This window comes from Pleurodeles waltl, chromosome 12 (assembly GCF_031143425.1).
Source record: "Pleurodeles waltl isolate 20211129_DDA chromosome 12, aPleWal1.hap1.20221129, whole genome shotgun sequence".
Lineage (NCBI taxonomy): Eukaryota > Metazoa > Chordata > Amphibia > Caudata > Salamandridae > Pleurodeles > Pleurodeles waltl.
The window spans coordinates 642,414,873-642,437,627 of NC_090451.1; the positions used below are offsets into that span (position 1 = coordinate 642,414,873).

The window sequence follows — 22,755 nt, forward strand, 5'->3', positions numbered from 1 at the left end:
AGGCGGTAGGGACCCCACCCCTCCGAAGAACCGCTTCTCCCTTTTAATGAAGATCAATAGACCTCCTGCTTGGGACTGGTCCAAGCCCAGCACAGGGGCCCTTTGAACAGGACTATTGCCTGCCACTGCCGCCGCTCCAGTGGACCCCCAGTTCCTCATGCAACACCCTACCCTAGAGAGCTTGGTTGTCCAAGCCTCCACATCCTGTGTATATCCTGGCGCATTCCATACTGTCCCACAGGATAGGGAATCCAAGTGGCTGGATACCTTAAGCAAGAAAATGTTTTCTTCCATTAGCCTGGGGTCCGTGAACACAGCGTGCCTTTTGGAATGTTACTCCTATGCTCAATGGTACTCTGTTGCAAAGGTACTGCCCATGTTTCCGGAGGAGGCCCGGGCCTATTTTCCTAAGCTGTTGCTGATGGGAGAGATGTAGTTAAGTTCATGATCAGATGTGGACTGGATACCACAGTCTCTGGGCAGAGCACTTTCTTTAGTGTTTTTTTTTAACATATACTATTTTATCATGTATGATTGTTATCTTTGTTACTCAAAATGGCCTAGATCTCTAGACCGAATGAACTCAAATAAATAAAAAATAGTGGCCTTACGGCACCACGCCTAGATGAGAACATATGGATTTTCAGGGGATGTCCAAGCCTTGCTTATGGAGATGCCCTTTGATATCTCCAGTCTCTTTGGAGATGAGATGGACTCAGCACTTGGGCGACTCAAGGACAGCAGAGCTATGGCCAGGTCTTTGGGCCTTTCCGTGCACCACGCCAACCCTAGTCCACCTTTTGTGGCCACAGGAGGGGCTTCCAACTGCATCTTTGACCACCCATCCATTTCGGCGAGCAAGCTTCCAAGTCTCTGCTTGGCTGAGTACGTGGTACCCACATACCCCATTTGTCGGGCAGCCAGAGGTCGGGCCAGTCTACCACCCCCTGGCAGTCGCAGCCCTCAAACCCCTTTAGTTTGCCCTCTTACTATAATGGGCACCCAGTGGGAGGCAGGATACGCCGTCACCTGCCACACTGGAGGTCTATACCATCAGACTAATGGGTTCTTTAAATTGTCTGAAAGTGCTAATCCATCCCATTCGTGACTACCCCTCCACCCATGCCACCCAGTTGTGAAAGGTTGATGGAGGACCATTTACCTTTCTCCGCTAGAAAGTGACGTCTCTCTTGGCCAAGGGAGCCATAGAGTGGGTGTAGCCACCAGAAGTAGGTTGTGGGTGCTAGTCCCACTACTTTCTGGTGCCCAAGAAGGATGTATGCCTTTGTCCCATCCCAGATCTGTGACGTCTCAATTTCTTCCTCAAGAAAGAGAAGTTCAAGATGCTCACACTCACTCAAATCCTGTTAACCTGCACCCAGGAGACTAGATGGTAGCTTTAAACCTGAAGGACACATACTTCCACATTACCATCCTGCCTGCCCATAGGCGTTACCTGTGGTTCACGGTGGGCCACAAGCACTTTCAGTACGCCATGCTCCTTTTTGGCCTTACTAGGGTTCTTCAGGTGTTCACCAAGGTGTTGACGGTGGTTGCAGCTCATCTGCAGAGATCAGGGCTACCAGTCTTTCTATATCTTGATGACTGGCTGTTGAAGGCTGGTTCACTCCAAGCTGTTGTCTCCCATCTCTAGAATATGGCAGATATCCTGAATTCCCTGGGGTTCACTGTCAGTGCGTCAAAGTCACACCTGACTCCCTCTCAGCTCTTCTTTTCATCTCAGCTGTTCGGGACACAGTGCAGTTTCAGACCTAGTCTCCCAAATGGTGATACAGGATAATCAGGCTATGATACAGATGTTTCAGCCTGTATCCTGGATTTCGCTGAGACTGACTCTGAGACTGCTGGACCTTGTAGCCCCCTCCATCCTGCTTATGACATATGCCTACTGCCATAATCGGCTCTGCAGTGGGACCTGAAGTTCCATTGGGCGCAGCATGAGGGGACTCTCTTAAATATGCTCAAGATGTCATAGGAAACTGAAAAAGTGTTGCAGTGGTGGCTGACGAACTGCAATTTGGTTAGCAGCTGACTCCTTTCCCATCCCCAACCAGATCAGACAGTGCTGAGAGATGAGTCACTCCTGGGATGGGGCCACCATCTGAGAGAGGTGGAGATGAGAGGCCTCTGGTATCTGGCGGAATGCGGACCCCACAACTATCTTTCGGGGCTCCGGGCGATCTGTCTGGAAGTGAAAGCCTTTCTACCCTCTATCATTGAAAGGCTAGTGTAGGTGTTCACGGACAACATCACAGTCATGCGGTACTGCAACAAACAGGGTGGGATGGGGTCGTGGACACTCTGTCAAGAGGCCTTGCGTCTCTGGACATGGTTGGAACATCAGGGCATATCTGGTGATTCAGTACCCGGCGGGCTTTATAAACCCCAGGGCACACAAACTCAGCCAAAGATACCTAGCAGATCACAAATGGTGTGTCCACCTGTAGGTGGCACATGGTCTCTTTTAGCAGTGGGGAGAGCCTTGGTTAGATATGTTTTTCTGCAGAGACACTTCAGTAGTGCTTGAAAGGTTTGAGCCTATCACTGAAATTCAGATATATGATCAGTTAGCTAAAGCTAAATCAGGCTCTCCCTCTGATCCCTGCCCTCCATATGTAATGTCCACTCTATCCACTCTACTTGCCCCTTCTTTTACATCATTGTGCAACCGCTCGCTGACTCTAGCTGCTCTTCCCAGGAGTGGAAATTGGCACGTTATGCCCATTTTGAAAAAGCCTAATGCAGATTCATAGGATCCAGCTAATTCCTTTGCTAGGCAAGATGTTGGAGCCACATTTGAATAAACAACTTTCCACCTATTTGGAGATCCATCATCATTTGGATTCTTCACAATCTGGCTCATAGCTGTAGGAGGCTGGACTGGCTTGTAGTGAGTACCTAGGGGTACTTGCACCAGGCCCATTTATCCCTTATTAGTGTATAGGGTGTCTAGCAGCATAGGCTGATAGATAATGGTAGCTTAGCAAAGCAGCTTAGGCTGAACTAGGAGACGAGTGAAGCTCCTACAGTACCACAAGTGTCATATGCACAATATCATAAGAAAACACAATACACAGATATACTAAAAATAAAGGTACTTTATTTTTATGACAATATGCCAAAAGTATCTCAGTGAGTACCCTCAGTATGAGGATAGCAAATATACACAAGATATATGTACACAATACCAAAATATGCAGTAATAGTATTAGAAAACAGTGCAAACAATGTATAGTTACAATAGGATGCAATGGGGACACATAGGGATAGGGGCAACACAATCCATATACTCCAAAAGTGGAATGCGAACCACGAATGGACCCCAAACCTATGTGACCTTGTAGAGGGTCGCTGGGACTATTAGAAAATAGTAAGGATTAGAAAAATAGCCCACCCCAAGACCCTGAAAAGTGAGTGCAAAGTGCACTAAAGTTCCCCAAAGGACATAGGAGTCGTGATAGGGGAATTCTGCAGGAAAGACACAAACCAGCAATGCAACAACAATGGATTTCCAGTCGAGGGTACCTGTGGAACAAGGGGACCAAGTCCAAAAGTCACAAGCAAGTCGGAGATGGGCAGATGCCCAGGAAATGCCAGCTGTGGGTGCAAAGAAGCTGCTACTGGACAGTAGAAGCTGAGGTTTCTGCAGGAACGACAAGGGCTAGAGACTTCCCCTTTGGAGGATGGATCCCCCATGCCGTGGAGAGTCGTGCAGAAGTGTTTTCCCGCCGAAAGACCGCCAACAAGCCTTGCTAGCTGCAAATCGTGTGGTTATGGTTTTTGGATGCTGCTGTGGCCCAGGAGGGACCAGGATGTCGCCAATTGCGTCTGGGGACAGAGGGGGCGTCGAGCAGACAAGGAGCCCTCTCAGAAGCAGGCAGCACCTGCAGAAGTGCCGGAACAGGCACTACGAAGAAGAGTGAAATGGTGCTCACCCGAAGTTGCACAAAGGAGTCCCACGTCGCCGGAGACCAACTTAGAAAGTCGTGCAATGCAGGTTAGAGTGCCGTGGACCCAGGCTTGGCTGTGCACAAAGGATTTCCGCCGGAAGTGCACAGAGGCCGGAGTAGCTGCAAAAGTCGCGGTTCCCAGCAATGCAGTCTGGCATGGGGAGGCAAGGACTTACCTCCACCAAACTTGGACTGAAGAGTCACTGGACTGTGGGAGTCACTTGGACAGAGTTGCTGGATTCAAGGGACCTCGCTCGTCGTGCTGAGAGGAGACCGGTGATGCAGTTCTTTGGTGCCTGCGGTTGCAGGGGGACGATTCCGTCGACCCACGGGAGATTTCTTCGGAGCTTCTAGTGCAGAGAGGAGGCAGACTACCCCCACAGCATGCACCACCAGGAAAACAGTCGAGAAGGCGGCAGGATCAGCGTTACAGAGTTGCAGTAGTCGTCTTTGCTACTTTGTTGCAGTTTTGCAGGCTTACAGCGCGGTCAGCAGTCGATTCCTTGGCAGAAGGTGGAGAGAGATGCAGAGGAACTCGGATGAGCTCTTGCATTCGTTGTGTAAGGAATCCCAAGAGACAGAGACCCTAAATAGCCAGAAAAGAGGGTTTGACTACCTAGGAGAGAGGATAGGCTAGCAACACCTGAAGGAGCCTATCAGAATGAGTCTCTGACGTCACCTGATGGCACTGGCCACTCAGAGCAGTCCAGTGTGCCAGCAGCACCTCTGTTTCCAAGATGGCAGAGGTCTGGAGCACACTGGAGGAGCTCTGGACACCTCCCAGGGGAGGTGCAGGTCAGGGGAGTGGTCACTCCCCTTTCCTTTGTCCAGTTTCGCGCCAGAGCAGGGCTAAGGGGTCCCTGAACCGGTGTAGACTGGCTTATGCAGAAATGGGCACCATGTGTGCCCATGAAAGCATTTCCAGAGGCTGGGGGAGGCTACTCCTCCCCTGCATTCACACCATTTTCCAAAGGGAGAGGGTGTAACACCCTCTCTCAGAGGAAGTCCTTTGTTCTGCCATCCTGGGCCAGGCCTGGCTGGACCCCAGGAGGGCAGAAGCCTGTCTGAGGGGTTGGCAGCAGCAGCAGCTGCAGTGAAACCCCGGGAAAGGCAGTTTGGCAGTACCAGGGTCTGTGCTACAGACCACTGGGATCATGGGATTGTGCCAACTATGCCAGGATGGCATAGAGGGGGCAATTCCATGATCATAGACATGTTACATGGGCATATTCTGAGTTACCATTGTGAAGCTACATATAGGTAGTGACCTATATGTAGTGCACGCGTGTAATGGTGTCCCCGCACTCACAAAGTCCGGGGAATTGGCCCTGAACAATGTGGGGGCACCTTGGCTAGTGCCAGGGTGCCCTCACACTAAGTAACTTTGCACCTAACCTTTACCAGGTAAAGGTTAGACATATAGGTGACTTATAAGTTACTTAAGTGCAGTGTAAAATGGCTGTGAAATAACGTGGACGTTATTTCACTCAGGCTGCAGTGGCAGGCCTGTGTAAGAATTGTCAGAGCTCCCTATGGGTGGCAAAAGAAATGCTGCAGCCATAGGGATCTCCTGGAACCCCAATACCCTGGGTACCTCAGTACCATATACTAGGGAATTATAAGGGTGTTCCAGTATGCCAATGTGAATTGGTAAAAAGTGGTCACTAGCCTGTTAGTGACAATTTGTACAGAGAGAGCATAACCACTGAGGTTCTGGTTAGCAGAGCCTCAGTGAGACAGTTAGGCACCACACAGGGAACACATACATATAGGCCACAAACTTATGAGCACTGGGGTCCTGACTAGCAGGGTCCCAGTGACACATAACAAACATACTGAAAACATAGGGTTTTCACTATGAGCACTGGGCTCTGGCTAGCAGGATCCCAGTGTGACAGTGAAAACACCCTGACATACACTCACAAACAGGCCAAAAGTGGGGGTAACAAGGCTAGAAAGAGGATACTTTCTCACAATAGCCTTCCATAGCACTGAAAGTGCTATATTAGCAATAGTAGACTCTGTCTATCTTTAGATGCCGAAACTCCGGCAGTGCTTGTACTTCTTGACCTGTCAGCATCATTTGATATCATCTCACATTTGATCTTGATTCAACGTCTCTATGAGATAGGTATCCAGGGAACAGCCCTTGACTGGCTCAGAGACTTTCTTAATGACAGAACCCAAATGGTTTCCATTTGCACCTTTCAATCAAAGGTCCTTTCCCTTGGCAAGGGGTTTCCACAAAGGCTCCTCCTTTAGTCACACACTCCTTTAACATCTATGCAGCGTCCCTTGCCCAGATAGTCTAGTCCTTTTGGTTTTGAAATTCTCTTCCATGCAGACGACACCAACTAGTCATGACGTTGAAAATGTCAAACACAGATTCATCATCTGCATAAGGAAGATTGACACATGCATGACCCTTAATTGTCTTCAGCTAAATGGAGACAAAACAGAAATCCTTCTGTTTGGAAAAGCTCAGATGTATTGTGTGGCCTCCTGAGTTAGACCCTACACCTTTTCCTGGTGAAACCACTAGAAATCTAGGTGTCCTTCTAGGTGGAAATCGGTCTCTGAAAGATCAGGTTATATCCACTTGTTCATGTTTTGGAGCGATGCGCCTCCTCTGGAGACTATTTCAGTAACTCCCCCTGAGGTCAAGGCGAACTTATACTCTACCACTAAGTTAATCGGTTTGACAATGGAAATGCCCTGGCACTAGAGTCCAATGAATATCTTCCTTCTAAAATGCAGATCGTCCAGAAAACTGCTGCTTGCCTGGTCAACAAACTTCTGCCAGGCACGCCGTCGGCTTCTTCACTCAGAGCCCTTCACTGACTCCCTATCGGGAAAAGAGCATTGTTCAAACTGCTCTGCTTGACTCACAAGTCCGTGATTGGCAAAGGCCTAGCATACCTGCAAGAGAAACTCACCTTCTGCTGTCCTAGATGAAATCTAAGGTCAAAAAGCAAACTGTTATTATGTCCACATCGCATCTGTACATCAAAATTAGGCAGCCAGTCCTTTTCTTACCTTACCTTGCCACCTACAATTGGGACAGACTTCGCTTATATATTCGCTCCTGCACTGACTTCACAGGATTTTTATGAAAGCATCTTAAAACCTGGTTGTTGTGACTTGCTGCTTTCTCGACTGACTGCTACAGTGCCGAGATACCCCTTTGGGGGTAAATTGCTAGCAATATACTAATTGCCAATTATCTTAACATAACCGCCGAGAACAACCGATCTGCATCCAGGAGTTTCCAAGGCAGCTCTCACCTTTTCATCTCAAGTGGAGCTCAGGCGTCCTGTATGCCTTTCCTTCCGCCCATACCTCTCCTGCCCAGAGTTCTCAAGAAGTTCAGGAATGACTGGGCCCAAGTCAACCTTGTGGCTCAGGACTGGACTCTGATAGTTTGGTATCCTGAGCTGTTGAGCATGGCCATCGGTCCTCCAATCAGGCTGCTCCTTTAGGAGGATCTTCTGTCATGGCAGCAGGGTAGGGTTCCCTACCCGAACCTGTTGACGCTCCGCCTTCATGCGTGGAGATTGAGCGGCAACAGTTGACAGCTTTCAGCCTTCTTCCTGAAATCTGCAATGTTATCTTGACACCCAGGTGTCCCTCCACCAAGTGGGTATACACCTGACATTGGGGCAAGTTTGTGTCATGGTGTGCAGAGAAACAGATTGACCCTCTTTCTGCTCCCCTGTCTCAGGCCCTTCACCTTTTTCTTTCTGTTGCCCATCAGGGCTCTGCTCTAGGCACCCTAAAGGGTTATCTTGCTTCCATCTCAGCCTTCCTGTGGTTACCAAACCAGCCTCCCTGTGGTTCTTCAGATCCCCTGTTGTAAATTGGACTTTAAAAGGTTTGCAGCACGTTTCCACCTTCACCCTTCATCATGCCTCAGTAGGACCTTAATCTGGTTTTACTTTTTCTATTGTGCACTCCCATTGAGCCATTGCACAATTGTCCTCTGAGGCTTTTTACCATCAAGATGACCTTCCTCATGGTGATAACATCTGCCAGGAGGGTCCGTGAGCTTCAGGCTTTGTCATCCAAGCCTCCGTACCTGAAAATCTACCCAGACAAGCTGGTTCTTCGCACTTGAGCTTCCTTTCAGTCAAAAGTCGCCATTTCCTTTCATGTAGGCCACTCCATCACCCTGCCTACCTTTTGCACTCTGTCAAGTCCCTCCTAGGAAGAGGAGCAGCTTCACCATCTGGCCTGAAGAAGAGCGTTTTCATTCTACCTTGACTGTGGAAAAGAATTCCGGGTGGACAACCAACTGTTCGTGGAGTATGTCGGAGCGAAGAAGGGAAGTATTGGTTTACAGGGCTACAAGGGACTCACTAATAGGGATGTCCAGTGCACAGGGCATAAGTAACCAGGAACCGAGTTCTATTAGGGACTCAACCGGTCACTAAGTGTAGATAGAGAGGGTTCCTACAATACCTTACTTCGAGTTTCCAGCATCAGTGACGGGTATCTTAGTATAGTTTTTCCATTGTCAAGTTTTTCAGTTGCTGAGGGCACGCACAGAACCGGGGACCTCCTCTGTACCCAAAGTCTACATTCATTGGACAACTATGATTTTGTACACATGTCCCTAAAAAGATAATGGCTAGGAAAAACATTCAGATCATACTTGAATCATTGTGACTGCCCACAGTCAGCAGCAGGACACTTACCCACTGCCTGGAGTGAAGGTTAAAACCCAATAGCAGTCTCTGGGTCTGGATGGGCAAACATAGACTCCTCAGGAGTAGGTCCGATTTTTCAGCCCTACAGACTCCATTTTTGGAATGTGGCTCCGCAGATCCTAATTTTCTGGGTCTTGCATTTGCTTCTTGGTGATTCTATCCAATTGGGCTTTAAAGTCCTTCTGGCAGCTTGCCACTCGCTTTCTCAAACATCTTCCTCTAGGGTTTCCATCAGCCCTCAGCCTAGCTTTTTGTTGTGTAGGTCACAGGTGTGCTGCAGTCATCTCATTTGGCAGTTTAGTCCTTCATGTTACAAGTCATTGTGTGGCCACTGTTTTTTTCACCTTAGCCTGTTCCTGATCTGGATGGATAAGCTATTACCAGTAATATCCTGTCCTCTGTACAGCCACAGTTTCATACAAATTATGAAATAATGGCGCCAAGAAGTATATATTGTTCCACACTGATGGCCAAAGACAAGAAGCAAGTCCCAACCCAAAGTTATGCTTTATTCAGAAATATGAGCACTTCTCTGGTCTAATTGTGTGCTTCCCAATGCTTTTCCCTCTTTTTATGGCTTTTTAGTTCTCGGACAGAGGAAGGCCCAAAACTAGTCAAGGTGTTTTGTAGATGGAGTACTGCCAACATCCTTGGCTAAGAAATCCTGCATGCGAGGCATCTCCCAGCATACTTCGGAGAGAGTTAGTACATTTTACAGTAAACACTGTGTGACAGTTTATTGTGGTTCCCCCCACCCCTTGACCTCCTCCTCGGTTTCACTCACTACCACCTGGCAAATGTGCCCCTCATCTCTCCATTGCTCCCCTTTCACATACATTCATGTGTCTTAAAGCACTTGTAAAGGCTGGCTTTACTAATCCACTCAGCTAGCCACATAAAACATAGGGGCATATTTAAGAGCCCCTAGCGCCATTTTAACGTCACATTAGCATCATTTTTTTTATGCTAATGTGGCATTAGAAGGCCAGAAACGCCATGCCATATTTACAAAGTGGCGCAATGCACTTTGTATCCCTTTGTGCTACATTATGCCTGCGCCAGGCATAACCTATGCAAAGGTGGGATTCCCCCATTAGGGAGGGCCAAAAAAATGGCGCTAAGAAATCTGACAGATTTCTTTGCGCCATTTTTTTCAGGCAGTTATAATGCTTGCTCAGAGCAGGAGTTAAAAAGATGTGTCTGTTGGTTACAATGGGCCTCTGGGCGCTTTTCAGGATTAGCATCAACATTTTTTTATGCTAATCCTACAAATCGCCGGGCTAGCGTCAAACATTCTGACACTAGTCCCCTAACTACCGCCATGTTGCACCATATTTTAAATGCAGCTCACACATGGTGGCGTTAGGGGAGCACTAAGGGGTGCAAGAAAAGTGGTGCAGCACCACTTTTTTCAAATATGCCCCATAGGGGCATATTTAAGAGCCCCTAATGAGCCATTCTAACACCACATTAGTGTATGTTTTTTTTTTTAAGCTAATGTGTTGTTAGAAGGCCAAAAACGCTGCGTCATATTTACAATGTGGCGAAATGCATGCATTGCGCCACTTTGTAACCTTTTGCGCTACATTATGCCTGCTCCAGGCATAATGTATGCAAAGGGGGCATCCTTTGGGGGGCCAAAAAATGGCGCAAAGAAATCTGACAGATTTCTTTGCGTCATTTTTTCTAGCACTTTTAATGCCTGCTCCCAGCAGGCCTTAAAAAGAGGCTTCCACTGGTTACAATGGGCCTCTGGGTGTTTTGCAGGATTAGCGTCAAAATTTTTGATGCTTATCCTGCAAAGCACCGGACTAGCATAAAACATTCTAACGCTAGTCCCCTAACTACCGACATGGTGCACCTTATTTTAAATATGATGCACACATGATGGTGTTAGGGGAGGGTGCTAAAGGGCACAAGAAAAGTGGCGCAGCACTGTGTGCAGCGCCACTTTTCAAATATGACCCAGTGGGCAGTGCTTAATTTGTCAATAAAAAGATGTTGGTTCCCAAAGCGCTCTTAAACACGCAGCCGCGTTTTTCTCGCAGTAAATGCTTGAGGCAGAAAAATAAGCGGCGACCCTCAAAAATAAGTTCTGGTGCTCCACACTGGAAACAACAAGCACAAATTAAGCACTGCCATAGGGGTATATTTAAGAGCCCGGTGGTGTCATTGTAACACCACATTAGTGTCTTTTTTTTTTTTTTTTTTTTACACTAATGGGGTGTTAGAATGTCAAAAATGCCGCGCCATATATACAAAGAGACTCAGGCGCCAGGAATAATGTATGCAAAGGGGGCATCCCCCCGTGAGTGGGGCCAAACAATTTTTTTTCCAGCACTTTTAACACTAGCCCAGAGCAGGCATTAAAAGGAGGCTTCCAGTGGTTACAATGGGCCTCTGGGTGCTTTGCAAGATTAGCGTCAATATTTTTTACGCTAATCCTGCAAAGCTCCGGACTTGTGTAAATAATTCTGACGCTAATCCCCTAATTACCGCCATGGTGCACCGTATTTTAAATATGACGCACACACAGTGGCATTAGGGGGGGCGCTAAGGGGTGCAAGAAAAGTGGCCCTGCATTGTGTGCAGGGCCACTTTTCATAAATATGCCCGATAGTTCTGTTTTTTGCAGCAGGCATATTAACCCCCCCCCCCCCCCCCCCTGAGGTCAGCGGCCAGTGCAGTCGCACCGCTCACACTGCCCAAAAGCCAGCTCTGACAGTAAAAGAAAGATAGGTCTTGAACAGGAGGAAATGCAGGGAACTTGGGAGCAAAAGGTGTGCAGGCTGTGAATCCCAGTTGGCCCTCTTCACTCTGGGGCGCCTTGTAAAGCAAGCATTGTCAAAGTAAATAGGTCCAGCCTTTTGGCTTTGTTATTGTTTGTTTTGCTCTAGTTTTTGTCCAACTTTGTTTTTGTAAAGCTGCAGGCCCTTGTCAGTCTACAAAAAAAGCAGCCATTTTTATGGGTCTCAAAAAGTGCAAATTTACACAGTTGTCCCTGCACTGAATGAGCAACTTTGTGTGTGGATGTGCTCCCTGTAAAAGGGCACAATGCAGTCAGTCACAGTGATGTTATACAGTGGCTGAACAGTTCTCACACATTGCTCTATGCTGTATGGTATTGTAGTTGGGATAACAATGAGAATCACAAAATAACAGGTATGGATGAAGAATGACTGAAATGTCCTATATGTAAGTATATTATTATTATACATATAAGTGTAGTAAGGTCAAAAGTTCTTGACTAACACCAGACCTAATAAGCACATTCAATAGGTCTCATTTATGCAAGAGCTAATGGCTTTGACAACGCCATTTAGCATTGTTGTACAGCTGTTTGGCTTCTGTACAGCATAATTAAAAGTTGTGGTAAAAACGATAGGACTCTGCCATAACTACTTTATTTTCTGGTGGGACGGATGCGGGGGGCAAACGACAGCACAGGGCGGCAAAATGGCGAGTAGCACGGCAGTGGACCGGCCACGCATCGTGCAGGGGACGGTGCAAACAACCATGTCATGGGGATGGAGACTGGGATAGCAACAACATGAGAGGGTAGAAGGAAGTATATAGGGCAAGCAACATGGGAGGGAGGGGCAAGCAAGAACACAAGGGGCAGACAGGCATAAATGTGGGAGTGGAATGTGCAGGCTAAGATGCTGGTGGGGGCTGGTTGGGAAATGGGATGCAACAAGGCAGGAGGGTAGTGGTGGAGAATGGAGCAGACAGGAGTGCAGGGGCTGAGGGCAAGAAGTAACAGAGCAAACGACGACTTGGAATGCGACAATGCAGGAGGGACCAGACAAGGAAGATTGGGGGAGGGATAGGGCAAGCAGCAAAACAAGAGGGGCTTAACATGCAACAATGCAGAAATGATGGCTCGAGGAGCAGGCAGGCAACAACACTGGAGGGACGACATTAGCAATGTTCAGGCGAGGAACAATGCAGGAGTGGACGAGAGAGATGGGGCAAGCAACAATGCAGGAGGGGCTTTGGGTTTTTATAGATACGATCAGCCACTTGGTCTGGCAAATGGGTTTCTTGTTTTTCTTTGAAGTGAGTCCAGCTAAGGCTGGTCAGTCGTTAAACAAACAAAGAACAATGTGTTTTAAGAGGCTTGTAAAGTTAACTGGAATTATTCAAATTATCCTGTTTGATATGAATACACCATGCATACAGCCATACGTGGACATGAGCTTGTCTGCAAGAGTAAAAATTCTATCTTCGAAGTTCCTCTGTTGCATATTTAATTACTGCAATTTGAGGGCAATTATTGGGATATGTTGCAAGAGCAATGGATTTGTGGGCTCTTTAGTCAGTTTAGAGAGTTCAAACTGTTATACTTTAAAGGAAGCATTGAGGGTGAGCTCTTTAGGAACCAGTGATGTAGCTATAGAGTGTTGGAGAGACACAGTATTTATCACTAGTTTATCCCTGAAGAGCAAAGGTGCTTTAATTTAATTGATTGAATCAACGACAATCAAACAGCCCCATCAAGATCTAAATTTGTATTTTCTTATGAGGAATTACCGTTGGAACTCTTAGAAATCATGTCAAAACCTTTATCTGCAAACAGTGTTCCAAATTACAACTGCTTTGACTAAAGTCTGTTTTAGTTTTTGCTAGGAGGTCTGACAGGTTATATAAATTTAGAGCTTTTTGTTAGTTGTCTCAATTTTATGATCTGTATGATTGAATTGTTTGATTATTTTTACAGGATCATTCTAAACAACAATTTTTTTAATTAGGCTTACCTCTGTAGATGGGGGGGGGGGTTATTTTTGAGTGCAACTCTAAGCATAACGTAGAGCTTGTCTTGAGACTGGAGTAAAATAATATAGAAGCAGCAAGTCAAACTGGGAAGAATTATCCTCGCCTCAACAGACAAAATAAATATAATGTTCTGTTTCTGGAATCTGGGTGTCACAAGATCACTGGCTTTAAGGGAAGGCCAATGCTGTGTGAGAAATGGCCATCAAGCACAACATACAATGTGTACTCCACCATCTACTTCCAGTAAAGAACAAACTGACTGTCATCTGTTAATCCACTAACCATGCTCCCAAAGAGGGGATTTAGACCTTGCTTTTCATTGTCTTGGCCCTTTCTTGATCTTGGAGGGTTATCGAGCTGCTAGTAAGATCCTCTTTATTAGCAATCATCTTCTGTAGGCAGGTCATAAATGCTCCTCCATATCCAGACAAATTATCATTATTAATAGTGGTGCTTAGGAGCGTATATATCCAAGCTGGTGTATACAGGCAGCAATTTAGGGGCATTCCAAACAATAGCTTTACTCAGTGGTATGAACATTTCTTCATTCAGGATGGGGTACTGATTTCAGGGATTTCTATATTTTTTTCATTTGACAGGCATAGGAAGAGTTGTTCTGAGTCCAGGTGTTTTGTAGATGGGGCATGTAAACATCTTTGACCAAAATCACCTGCACGCTAGGCAATTCTCAGCACAGCAAGGGGTGACTTTAAGGTGGAGTGTAAGGAAAATAAGCTTGGGGTGGCAACATTGTTTTTTTCTAGCTACAGTGGATACTAGAGCTAGAGGTGTGTTAAATTAGTGCAATGTCCTTTTGCATAGCTATGCAAAAGTTTAGAAAAATACATGAACTGCAAGTCTGGCATTTAGCACTATATTGTAGCTCAAAATGTGAATGCAAAGACACATTTGGATTAAAAAAAATAGCACCAAAACCCAAGTACAACAAACAACAGCTACTTACATTATGTTTGCTAACATTGTTCCTTTAGTCCCTCAGTAGCATTTTTAACCTGAACGGACTTGAAGTTAAACCACATGGTATAACACAGTATTTCACAAATTTTGCGTAACAAGTGTAATGCACATTCCTGGAAATTGTGAGATTACTTCTGGATAACAAAAACTTTGCCCAAGCTGAACTAATAAACTAAAAGAAAATGCATAGACATGTAACAACTGTGTGTAAATTAGAAGCTAGATCTTTTAGTTACCCCTACAGGTATAATGATCACTTGTACTCTACTTCCTTATTGGGTGGACTGACTAGTTCGGTGAGACCTTGTTGTCAACACTGGTTTTACCAAAAAACTATCCTTCAATCCTCATACGTTTAATTGTACCCACACCTCCAATGTTCTGAGACTATCATTGGGTGGTTAGTAGTGCTTTGCAGGAACCTAAATAAAACAGTTAAATAAATATGACATGCCAGAACTTTATTTTTTACATTCCACTCCAGTTATCTGATAGCTAGTTATATGTTTTTCTTTCTTTCTCCCCGATCACTTGCCTGTTGACAAGGTGCAAGGCACTCTTTGCAAAATATTTTTGATAACTCGAGCTTGTCTCATGCAAATTTGGGACCCTGGTTGTCTTCATATGTCAGATCACCCACCTATGAAATAAAGGGTAATGACTGACTAGGGGCAACAGGCAACTGCTTAATTTCTTTTCAGCATACAGTCTTTCTACCTTGGACCAGGAATTCTATTAGCAGTCAAGACTACATCTACATTTCAAGGCCGGTTCCACTGGAGTGCCCTTGGCTTAAACATGGAAACTGTTCTGCACTTAGTGTTTAGAATCTCCTGCTTGTGTTTCTAAATTGGGTGTTAGGCTAACTGTTGTATCAAGGCAACGCTGGCTTTCAGTTGTCAGCCAATACATATTCCTTGGTTGATGATCTTTAGATATTAAAGAAGCCCTTGAGAGCCATATTTTCTCAAGAAATGTTTTAAGAACTTTCTAAAGCATGCATCCAGATAATACACTCCCATGCATCGAAAAACTCTTATTGGGAATTCACTACTGTTTTAAGTTAAGCAAAACCGTGTGTTACTATGGTAAAAAAAAAATGTCTGTTGTAGGAGGTCTATTTCTGCTCAATTTCCTCAGCCAAGATAGTCTGCGAGATACAGGTATTTATCTAGAGCTTAAACGTGGGGTTTGTAGGTTTACCGATCTGCCTTCCCATGTAATCATTGCTTTATATACTGTTTAAAGCTTGATAGACAAAAACAGTGCAGTCAGCTCATTATGAAGTCCATTGTCTTAGACACATAGGTACTTGTTATCTGTACCCTTTCCAAGCCCCATAATTTCTAGTAAAGTTCAGAAACTCAACCTAGGTCTTCAGGGAGTCTTAAAAGTTTCTAACTGGAAAAGCCCTGGATGCAGAGTCAAGCTTTATACGGGGATTCTTATATGTGAAGTCTGTTTGTACCTACTAATGCTTCCGTTGAGTATAGTAACTGTTAACAAATAGTAAGCAGGTGATAATAGGTAAATTGTTGCTAACAACTTCATGATTAGGGAGGGAATATTTGTTGTGCAGTGGTTTTGTCTTTACTCAGAAAGAAGTTTGGTTATCCTGTTGGGCTGAGATAAAGGAAACAGATGGCTCAGGAGGCTCGGACCCCTATGGATTTATTTTTTTGAACCACTTCACATGTGCAGGTTGTCTTTGCTTAATAGAAGAACAAACTACACCTCCGTGCTAAAGTAATTAAGCTTTTGTTTGAATACACAGAGAAAATGGCAACTCCTGAACCTGATGCGGGGAAGTGTGGTTCATTGTGATGAAATGGCTTGATCTTCAATTGATTAATTTGTATCGATTGACGATTGGGCCCATTTTTTTTAAGGAATAAGGGACTTGAGCAAATAATTTTGGCATGATGATAGAATCAGAAACCACCTTTTTGATTAGTTTAGGATTAGAGTTAGAGATGACATAACCATGGTATGGTTTTGTGATTGCGTTGAGGATGGGATCCACAAGTTTGGTTGCGTTGTGGTCTTTAGGAATGGTAGAAAGGTCCCATTCCTAGACTAATTTTGAGTTGTGCTTCTTAACTATTGTTATGACTTTTCCAGCCCCATGAGTATTTTCTTGTCGACTTGTCATCTTTTTCCCTTATTTACCAGGCCAAGGACTCTTACTGCACTTTCTTCTCTCCCTGTGTGTCCTCTGACTTGGGTACCTTTTATTTAGTTCTGAGGTAAGCATATTGTATTATAATAATAATTAGACTAGCAGACCCCCTGTATCCACCCCCAACGTTTCTTAGCTGAAATCCTCTGAGTCTTATGCCTTCATTGCCTATCCTACCCTTAGTACACAGGTCCCCCTGCCTTTCTACCGTCTGTGTTAGTTCCTTGCCCAGGGGAACATCCTCATCCCTATAGTGCTCCTCAGCATCCTTAATATTCTTGTCTATTTCCCTCTTCTATAGATAGTCTACATTCCTTTCTCCCTGCAAAACATTATCACATTCAAGTGACTTTTGGTTGGTAAATTACCTGCAGGGGAAAGAGTTTTTACTGTTAGCTATTTATGACATTTCTGAATTCCAATTGCATGGTTCTGTAGGGTGGGCTTGGTTAGTTTGCATAGCTTACCAAAGACAACCATGCTTCAATTTGCTAATTTGATCTGTAAAGTTAAATGGCATTGTAATAGTGGAATGATATTATTCTGATCTTAAGATTTAGTGGTAGTACTACTTCTGTATATTTTTTCTAACCTATTTAGGATTTAAAAAGTAATTTTTGTCATCTTACATCCCCATCTTCGTAGGCATTGCTCTTGCAAGTATTGATCACTTGCTTTACTTGTCTCCTGAGTTTTTGAAGTATTATATGTTGAATTTCTTTCCCATTCTTTCCTCTCCTAGATAACTGAGGTGCTGCTCCCTAATGGCACCTTCATTAATATTCATCTCGAATCTCAGCCTTATATGTACAATCTTGGAGCTTTTTCAACAGACAGAAAAAATAACTTGTACTAAATAAACATTTTTTTTATTTTTTAATAAAAATAAAAGTTTATCTAATAAAAAAACAAAAACATTTAAGGTCAAAAAAGGGTGTAGACCCATACGAATCAGCACTAGTGGCCAAACCTCCTTTTTTCACCTTTTAAGAATGAAACAATAAAATAAATGTCTAAATGTACATAGCCTCATACAGAAGAAAAACTGCACTTTCTGATGGATATTCCTAACCCAGATTCCTCACCTTCTGAATATTCCCCAGGCATCCGACTGGAGCATAAAACTTTGAAGCAGTAGCGTTGTACAGCTCCTCTTCTCCCTTCCTGAGTGGAATGACATGGGCACAGATCAGCATTTTGGGGCCCCTTGTGCATGTTGACGTCAGTTCCTTTCTTTCCGCACCTCCTGACCTTGATCCATGCCTTGGCCTTTAGAGCCTTCGTAGCATGGGGAAGGGATGGTCACTCCCTAAAACAGGTTTCAAGCCGTGTACGGATTGTCGCATGTAGACCTTTATGAAGGACCCTCACAAAATGTGTATCTGGTGCCTGGAGATGGAGAACAATTCTAGGGCTTGTGACGACTGCCCTCAGATGAATCTGAAGGCTAAATGGGACCATTAGGCAAAGTTGTATGTCTCCAAAAATGAAAAGATTCCATTCTGTGATTAGTCATAGTTGACAGGCAGGAGTTAAGACTGTTTGCTTGCCTTTGAAGGCCTCCTGCTATCCATCAGTGGAACGTTGGTGCAGATACTCAGAGACAACACCACCACCAAGTGGTATTGCAACAAACAGGGCAGTATGAGGTCTTTGGTCATGTGGCTGGACTGCCAAGGAGTTTCTCTGTTAGTGAGCGCAAGGGAGGATCTCTTAATGCCTGGGCTGACAAATTCAGCCACTGATACCAAGCAGATCACGAATAACAGCTTCACCCAGTGGTGGCACAGGACGGGTTCCAACAGTGGTGAGAACTCTGATGCAATCTTTTTGCCACTGCTGAGAATACAAAACGGCAAAACATTTTCTGGTGCAGTCTTTGGTTCCCCTGCTGAGAATACACAGTGTCAGAACTTTTGCGCAATTGAGTCCCTAGCACAGTTCTCTCTTGGAGATGCATTCCACCTCAAGTGGTTTTCCGCACTTCGGTATGCCTTCCACTGCTGCCTCTCATATACCGAGTTCTGCAGATGATCTAGAATGACCTAGTCCAAGTCATCATCTGGGTACCGGATTGGGCCAGGTGAATGTGGTTCCCAGCACTCCTGTGCACGAGCTGCTGTACCCTCATCAGCTGCCTCTTCTTCTGTTGCAGTAGAAGAGCAGGGTGCTGCACCAGGCTTAAGCTATTCACATCTCCATGTGTGGATATTTGGAGACTGAGAAGTGACAGTAGACCTCTTTTGACCTTATTAATGAGGTAGTTGATGTCATCTTGACGGAAAGGCGTCTATGGGAAATTTGCCCCTTTTCTGTGTTTCCCTGGATTTTTGCCGTTTTTTTTGGGGGGGGGGAACCTGTATTTTTGCTGGTTTTATAACCCTGCCCACTTTACCCCTGTTAACCGTTATTAAGGGGTCTGTGCTGCCCCTTTAAAAATGGTTTAGTTAGCATATTCAAGTGTACCCTGGGTCTGGGCATTGAATGCCACTAGTGGACTGCATCACCTCTTGTGCCGTCCACTACAGTGACAGTGCAAACATGGCTTCAGGCCTACCCTATGTAGCCTGACTTTAGCACTGTTAAAATTGTAATCCATCTTGTCAAAATAAACCATTATGGCAGTTCAAAACCTCCCTTTACAATATTAAGTAGGTCACCCAAATGTAGCCCTTGAATCGCACAAGGCAGGGTGCATGGTATTTAAAAGCAGGACATGTATATGTGTTTTTTGATTGAAACATTATTTTTGTTTTCTACAGCAATACAAATAGAGAGCACACATTGCAGTTCCAATATTCCTCGTCACTACCCTCTGACCTCACCTCATGCATTCTCCCCCGACATCTGATAGTACGACCATCGTCCCCATATGCTCAGCTGTTTCTTTAAGCACCCATGTGCTGCATAAATGGACTCTTCCAATTTAGCACATTGGTTCATACCAGCTCTCCAGTGTCTCAAAGAGGGAGTGGCCGTATCTTCCAGTATGTGGCATTGTTCCTCCTCTCCAATAGCATTCCCATTCCTACCAAGGCTCGCTCACCCCTCGGGCCACCCAAATCATCTAATATCCCAAGTATATCAACTTTAGGGGAGGCTTCAATCGGGTATCTCAAGACATCCAAGAGTGTTTGAAATATAATAAGGCAATGGATTCGACTAATGTGTACTCCTATGAGCTGCACCCTGTGATTGACTGGTTGGCCAGAATGAGCAGAGGTGGCTCCTTTGATCTCAGCAGAAGGGTGAGGGCTGAGCATCCTTTTTGACATTGGAGCCACAGCTGCATCCTAGAACTTCTCCCACCCCACACACCATTCCACCCTGCATGCATATTCTCAGCAGGAAACCTCTCAGCGTCCTTTAGGAACAAATTCAGGGGCTGCTTCTTGGAGTATAGGTAAAGTTTGCTTACCCATAGAAGCTTACCTTCATGACATTTGTATCCTCAATATTATTCACACAATATTTTTTCCGGATATTTTGTGCAGACACCCCTCATTTACTAGATTGATAGAATCAAGCCCTTTCACGGGGTGGACCATCTGTTTGTAGCCCATGTTAAACCTCACAAGGACCGACCTGTATCAGTCATTCAATATATATCTGTATTCGGTTAGGTTTAAAACCATACGTTAAATCATAGTCATTAAAATAGTACTTTTAAACTGCCTGCAAACTACTGAAAGTAAATATGGCTCTTAAAAAGCGTCTAACATTTAAAAGGGTAAACTCATCCAGTAGCATCTTTAAAAACAAAAAGGCCAGGCAAACTTGTGAAAAGCCTCTGCCTTTAAGTGATTGGATAATAAAAGTTCTCCTGGGCATGGTATAAAATTTATAGAGCATAATTAAATGCATCGTGTCTTATGGAGACCTATTGTCGCAGTTGCAGAGGCCCAGGGATTTAAAATCGTAACAGCCTCTCGACAGCTAAAGACCAATGCAGCAGGTTACATCTAATTCTTACAAGAAACAATCTGTCCGTATTATTTCTCACTAGAGCTAAATAGGAATCCAAATCATGGGTGGTGGTTAGCATTACATACGTTTGAACATAGGGTTCCAGCAATTCAGACTCCTATTTTAACAGTACATTCCTTTCAAGGAAGTGCTACTTCACCATTTATAGTCCACTCTAAGAATACCCTAAGTAATATAAAATAGCTCTGCCCTTCCGAACTTAAGGAATGAGTCCCTTATGTACTCGAGCGATGGAATTTTTAAGGCATGGGTAAGTGAAAAACAGCCCCTAAATATTAAGGGGCTCAGACCAAGTCCTTTGGTCCATATCCAGCTCAACAGTGAGAGAAGAGCTTTCTGGTTGCTAATATACTTGAATCCCAGATCCTCATGCTCACAAAAAGTCGACGTGCTTTGGGAGACACTCAGTAGTCGCATGAGGGATTTATTTTCTTTGATCTGGAGTTAATTTCAAATCGCATAATCCCAGATATTGCTCCCATACAGTGCACTTGAAATGCACTTGGCCTGGTAAATCTTGACAAATGCCTTAAGCGGTCTGCTCCTCTGTGTTGTTGCAAAGCTAAATATGGCCCCAATAGACCTCCTAAGTTCCTCTTTCTTTGGATTAACTAGGCTTTTCCTGTTTATATTTGAGTCACCATGATAAAGGATTTAGTAAAATTAACGGACAGATTCAATCTGCTCATAAACATAGCAAATGATTCAAGAGGTTTTGCAGATTTTTGGCTGTTCTGGGCATCAGTACAGCATCATATGCGTATAAAAGTACGGGAAAGAGGTGAAATCCGATGTGAGGGCAAACTACCTTGCAGCTATTAATGCCTGTTCCAAAGCATTTATATAGAGGGAAAATAAAAAGTGTCCAAGAATGCACCTGTGTCGAGGAACCCCTCTCCTTGTTTTAAAACTATTAGTTCATACGAAGTCATAAGATTATCTAACTGATGCAGTTGTACTTGCATGGATATCCTGTAAAACATATACTATATTAGAGTCCACCCCCATCCTCAAGCTAATATTCCAAAGTGTGTTGCTATTGACACAATCAAAGGCTAAACTAATGTCCATAAAAGACTAGGTGCACTGACTTCGAGTAGGCAACTGTATACTGATTGATGATCACACAAAGATTCATGCATTGATCGATGGTAAATTTATCGTTTCTAAAGCCATAACGTGAATCTGAGGTGATGGTATTCTCTTCAGCCCAACATGAAAGTCTATTGAGTAACACTCGCCCCAGGACCTTTACAACAGAATCAGTGAGCAATATACTCCTGTAACACTGCAGATTGTCTGTAATGCCGTTTTTGAAGACTGATAATATACCTGCCATGGACTAGGATGAAGGATTGTCCCTGACCATCGCATTTAGGATTAAAGTCAGAGCGGGCCCCAAAATTCCACATCGCTGACAAACAAATCAGTGGGGATTCCATCAGGGCCAGGGGCCTTTTGTCTAGTGAGACCCATGATACCATGTGTATTCTCCTCCAAGGAGAATTCAAGGTTTGACCTTTTCTGGGGTTAGAATCCTGTCGTAGGGGTAATGGAGAGAGATGAACAGATATATATATATATGTTCGATGGAATGTGTAGCTGCAGATACACATGCTGTGCATATCCCGCCATCTAGTGTTGGGCTCGGAGTGTTACAAGTTGTTTTTCTTCGAAGAAGTCTTTTCGAGTCACGAGATCGAGGGACTCCTCCCATTTCGGCTCCATTGCGCATGGGTGTCGACTCCATCTCTGACTGTTTTCTTTCCGCTATCGGGTTCGGACGGGTTCCTCTTCGCTCTGTGTTTCGGTTTGGAAAGTTAGTTAAGTCTCGGAAAATTCGACGGTATTGTTTGCGTTCGGTATCGGGTTAGTTAACGCAGATCGACACCGAATCAAAGAAGAGCTCCGGTAGCCCTTCGGGGCTTCTATCCCCCGGGGGGGGCCTGGTCGGCCCGACCTCGTGCGTCTTCAAGGCTAATGGAACGGACCCCATTCTGCTTCTGCCCCGAATGCCACAACAAGTATCCTTACACAGATCAACATCTGGTTTGTAATTTCTGTTAGTCCCCCGAACACAAAGAGGATACCTGCGAGGCCTGTCGATAATTTCGGTCGGAGTAAACGCTACGGGACCGGAGAGCACGAATGCTTCAAA

At 44.8% G+C, this 22,755-nt stretch overlaps 1 protein-coding gene across 1 annotated transcript in view; it reads left to right on the top strand.

Annotated features, from left to right (window-relative positions):
• The window catches only part of ATP8B2 (ATPase phospholipid transporting 8B2), a 448,074-nt gene that overhangs the window by 160,674 nt on the left and 264,645 nt on the right, over positions 1–22,755 (top strand). The gene's annotated exons all lie outside the window — the stretch shown is intronic.